Source organism: Canis lupus, chromosome 27, assembly GCF_003254725.2.
Source record: "Canis lupus dingo isolate Sandy chromosome 27, ASM325472v2, whole genome shotgun sequence".
Classification (NCBI taxonomy): Eukaryota; Metazoa; Chordata; class Mammalia; order Carnivora; family Canidae; genus Canis; species Canis lupus.
In genome coordinates, this window is record NC_064269.1 from 27112213 (window position 1) to 27118212 (window position 6000).

Genomic DNA, 6000 nt, shown 5'->3' on the forward strand with positions numbered 1-6000 from the left:
GAGAGGAAGGGAGGGTGAGAGGAAGGGAGGGTGAGAAGGGAGAACGAGAATTACTTTTTTTTTTTCCCCCCTTCTTTTTGGTGCGATGTAGGTGGTGATTTGCAGCTTTTGCAAAAGGGAAACGAGTGGAGACGACTGGTTAAAACTGTATAACGAAGAGGCAAGCAACTGGAGTGATCAGCAATTCAGCTCGCTTGCTTGCGTGAAGGCAACTCCCTGGAAAGCTTTCCCAGCAGAGCTCCCGCCTCCTCCCCCAGAGGAGGCGCTGCTCCCAGCTCTCCGCTCCCTTCCCCCGAGCGGGTCCCGCACTCCCAGCTGCTGCAGAAGGGGTGGCTGAGGCCAGTCCTCGGTCCAGCCTACCGGAGCCGGGGTGGCCTATGGCTGGCCCTCGGGCTGAGCTCCCCGGGACGCTAGGTAAAAAGGATGGTCTTTGGCTGCAAGGCAGGCAGTGGAAACCAACATACTTCCTCCTGTCTTGAAAAACGACAGCCACGTCTACCGTCAGTGATTCAAAGATGCTCCTTAGTTCCCAGGTCAGTTGCAACAGCAAACCAGTTTCAGGGGGCACTGTAATGCTTTGGCTGCTCCTGCTGGAAGGTCTGTTTTAAACAGCGAACCCAAGCCTTGCCCATTGTTCCAAATGATGGAAAAATCTCAACAAGTTACCAAGATCCTAATAGCATCATTAAATAGGGCTGGGGGGTGGGGGGGGGTGGGGAGGGGAGCATTCGCGTTTTAGAGTGTTACTTAAAAAGTCTGGGGTATGAGAGTATTAGGCAACAGCTGTTGATGGTGGTCGGTAAATACATTGACATTAAGTGACCCTGGCCTCAAGAAGGTTTAGCAAATTAAACCCAAATAGTAATTAGAAAGGAATTAAAAGAAATCTGAAGGGGGATGTGAGGCCAAGTAGGTTAACAACCAGGAAAGCTCTGAGAAGACCTGTCTAGTTGTGAAATAGTGTGTCTACCATAAAGAAAGCTTGTGAGAAAAAATCAGGACCCTAGTTAGGAATGTTTACAAGATGCACCATTCATGTGCTGTAGTCATGTAGTATTTGAGAAACTAAAGAAAAAATTTAAAACTAGCTTTCTTGGCAGAGTATGAAAAATCAGTCAATATCCAACGGGCTTTTAAAAACCCAACAATGGGGATCCCTGGGTGGCGCAGCGGTTTAGCGCCTGCCTTTGGCCCAGGGCGTGATCCTGGAGACCCGGGATCGAATCCCACGTCCCGGTGCGTGGAGCCTGCTTCTCCCTCTGCCTGTGTCTCTGCCTCTCTCTCTCTCTCTCTCTCTCTCTCTCTGACTATCATAAATAAATAAAAATTTAATAAATAAATAAAAACCCAACAATGTTGGGAGCTACTTCCTTTTTTTACACTTAGAACATTAGAGTATGATAGTCCGCTCTCGTTCATGTTTAATATGGGTACCTTAGATGTCATTTGCCCTCACTAATAATAATAATCCAGTTTTGTCTTAATTATCTTGACATTCCAGGTTAAAGTGTGTTTCTAGCCTGGAGTATTTGGATAATTGGTTCAATATGCCACTGTATTTTGTGTGTACAGATGAAGTAATATAAAGAGAAGCCAAAGGAGATACTTGAGATAAAATTAATTCATGGGGGTTGGGGAAGATGGGTAAAGTCTTAACCTTAGCTTCATGGGAAACAGCCTGCTCTCCTTAGAGACAGGTATTAATATTAATTTATGATATAAATGGATATGAGGAGCTATGATGATACAACTCTCCATCAGATGTCCAGAACTATACTATCACATGGAGAACAAGTTGGGCAGCTAGTCAGTGGCAGTGGGCACCATCTGTTTAATAATTAAGGAAACAGAAGCAGAAATGTCTTTGCCAAAGACAAATGAGCCCCCTAGCATGCACACATACTTCTCTGAGTTTCCTTTTTAGATATATGATTCATATGCCAGAGCCTACCTGGAATACTTCAGAGTGAAAAACTTTGATTGGAAAATCATGCTAATATCCATTGGCATCAAAAATAGCCTATTAAATGAAAAATATGATGTGTATCAAAGTAAGAAAAACATAGGGGAATTTTATAATATTTCCATTTTTTCTGTCCCTTACCCACATGATACTCTCAGTTCTTGAGAAAAAAAATAATCATAAAAACTGAATTTATAAGAGATGGAATGTTGACATTTTTTAAAAAATGTAACTGAAAAAAATAAGAATGACATGTGTTAATGCAGCTAAACAAAAATACTAGACCTATAATGTTAAACTGACATTCTTGAGGTGTTCAGTGGTATTACAGAGGCAATGTCCTGGCATCTGGGTTTCTCTACATTCTCAAAATAAATAAATAAATAAAAATCAGAGGTTTATTTGTCCCACACAAAGGAAAGAACATAGATTCCATCACTCCCCTTACCCCCATTGCCATCCAGAACCACGAAGCAGATGAATGAAAATAACAATTATTCTTACTAGAAGAGAGATGCAGGAAGCTACAGCAGTATAGTAAACGAAGTGACAGACATTGTGTGGAATATATTAAATGAAGTAAGACCCAATACATAAAGTGGACATTGAGTAATCATCTATAAATAAAACTGCCCGTTTTCTACAGATAACAGTCCTAATTCAAGAAAGGGACAACATAGCCAAAGGATAAGAAAAATGTAAAAAAGGAAAAAAAGAAAAGTGTGATACATGCAGGAAAGTAGAATCCAGATCTTTCCTACTGTATATCGATGTGTTTTCCTTCACATTAGTTCATCTCATTGATAACATTAGTAACTCAAATGTATATGAGACTCTTAAGTGAAAAGCATGCTGATACTTTGCACACACAAAAAACAATTTATCATTATTTGGGAGACTAAAAAAATATATATTTGTATCACTATATAATAATTCCACTTTCCAGAAAATGGAAAGAAAAATTCAAATATAACTTGGTAAAGCCCTCTACTTAGCCAAATCTAACAACGGTGTTTCCATTAGCACTTTGTGAAAAGGATCTCGAGTTTAAACCCATTGCATATCATTTGCCAAATACAGCTATGCTTAAGGGGATTCTGCTAAATTTTAAAAGTTTATGCACTATAGTAGGGGTTTACTCATTCCCAACTACCTACCTGAACTCTCTGCATATATATCAAATGGCTATCTAACATATAATAAACCCTAAACAAAATTCTTACCTTTCAACTCACTCCCTGCTCTTCCACCAAGCCCCACATACCCAGACTTTCTCCTCAGTAGTGTCCCACCACAGGAAAAAAACATAACCACCTACCTAGATGCTCAGGCCCCCAAAAGGGCACTGCCCTCAATTCCTTATTTACCTTCTTTACAGACAACCTATTATTAAGTTTTTTTTATTCTGTCTCTAAAATACATCTTGAATCCATCTGTTTTTCACCATCTTACTTAGAATTACAAACCAAAGACCCATCACTGTCCCTAGCCAGGACAATTGAAATCACTTTCTAACTGGTCTTGCTCTCCTCCCCTTCATTTTCTTCCACACAGCAGCCTGAGTGAGAATTTTACAATCTAAGTCAAATGATATCACTCCTTGCTTAAAACCATCCACAGGCTTCCCACTGAACTTGCAGTTCTCATGGCCACCTACTACGACCTTCGTGATCTTTGCAAACCACTCTAACATGACCTCTCCTAATTCTCCTACTTCACTAGTGCAACACTATCCCTCAGAACATTCCTTCAAAAATGAGAATATACTCTGCACTCCCAAATATGGTAGCGACTAGTCATGTGAGGCTTTTGAGGACTTGAAACACAGTGCCACTGAGGAACTGAGTTTTTATATTTTATTTTAATTGATTTAAAATTTAATAGCCTCACATGGCTGTTAGCTTCTCATGGGGAGGGAATGCATCTCTTGCCCCTCAAGCCATCGTTCTGTCATTCTTATTATGTCAAATTGAAAATCCTGCTCAGGACCTTAATATCTACAGAACTTCACATAGCTGCCTCCTTCTGCTCCATCAGTTCTCATTTAAAATATTACCTTTGTAGAAAGGCTTTTTCCCCATCATCTTATCAAAAAGTCTTGAATCTCCATGTGCCCACACATGTTTTGTCCTTCCCTACCACACTACCCGGTTGCATTCTATTTATAGCACATATCACTATAGAAAATGGTCTTGCATATTTATTTGGTTTCTTGCTTATCGTACATCTCCCTTCGCTAGGGTATAAGTGCTCTGTGAACAAAGACCATGAACATCTTTAGCTTGTTGCTGTGTACCACCAATGACCAGACTCGTGCCCCGCACATGGCAGGAGCTCTGTGAATACTTGCTGAATAAATATTTGGTGAATGAACGAAGTCAACGAATAAATGATGAAAGAAAAAAGACAGAGATATCTTTATCATCTTATGAAGTCCTAAGTTAAACAATCTTCGTATGTTTATACAACTAATTGCGCAAGTGTACAGATCCTTCAAAATCTTGCGTTGAAGATTCTGCTGCCCAGAGTAGACTGATGGGCAAATCATGCAGCAACATTTTTTACAGAATGTTGCTTAAAGAAAAATTGGTATATAAATTGCTCATTTATAAGAGAAATAGGTAATACCTCAAAAACTTTTGTATTGATTCTCAGGTGAAATGTCCATAACCCACAGCCGTTTTCTGGTAGGAACAGGGTGGAAAACAGTTTAACCATATGCATATCTCACCATAGCAAGTCAGGTGAGAAGGAGGATTAGGAGATGTCTAAATAAAAATCACTGATTCTCACATCATGATCTGTGACATAGTCTCCAACTATTCCAATTAACAACACTATTCTAGGAGTTAATTTAAATTTAAAAAATTAAATATTTTGCCAAAATAGACCTTACCAATACTTAATATTCCATATCTAGTCAGGAGGGGGAAAAAAAACATAGAAAGCTTGTATTTTTTAATGCAACATCCCCCTCCTTCTGTAGAGTGCTGCCCCTGTTTAATTTCCAAAGAATTTAAGTAACAGAGTTGGAAATACAATTGTGAACTTTGAAACATTATAGGAGGGGCGTCTGAGTGGCTCAGATGGTTGAGCATCTGCCTTAGGTCATGATCCCATGGTCCTGGGATGGAACCCTATGTCAGGCTCCCTCGTCAGTGGGGAGCCTGCTTCTCTCTCCCCTTCTGCCCCTCTTTGCTTGTGCGCTCTCTCCCTCTCTCTCAAATATATAAATAAAATCTTTAAAAAAAAAAGAAACTTTATAGGAGAAAAGCAAGGTGTGAAACCTGGTTGCTCCCCACAAAACTTACTGACAAAGCATCGGATTGTCTATAGTACAACTCACCAGGACAGTTCACTTTACCTTCCATGCCCTCTATATCCACACTGTCTGAAAGAGTTGGCCTTTCCTACAATACATTTTGGGTGTTGTTAGCTGCTGGCTCTACCTTTTCTAAACAAACTGTCAAGGAAATCAGAGTGCATTAGGTACAGGGCTTCCCAATCTTGTTCACTTTGTGGTACATGCAGAAAATGATATTTATTGTCACAATGGATTTAAGGGACAGAGCCTTTTGCAGACAAAGGCTTCAGGCATGGGGCCGAAGAGATCATAATCTCAGGCACAGCTCTAACCGGTGGCACTTTATCTGGGAATTTTTGAAACAGCAAGTACTTGATTCACTAATAAAATATAATGCCTTTTTCTGAAGGCTGTTATAATAAAAACTGGATGAATCCCAAGGTTTCAGTAGCTTGCTATCATAGTAATCTTTCTTAGCCCTTACTTCGGTCACTTCTCCATAAATTCCCTCAGTTGGTATCCAGTTACAAATACATGATTTTTTACCTAGTTTTGAAATTTGGAAATGAGACACGTTAGGCATGATTTGTAAAATAGACATGATTATGGACAGGCCTAGAATCTAGATCTTTCCTACCATACATTGATGTGTTCTCCATCACATCAGTTCTTCTCATTGATATCATTAGTAACTCATTTGTAACATCAGTAGTTTCAGTAATTCCTCTAGACC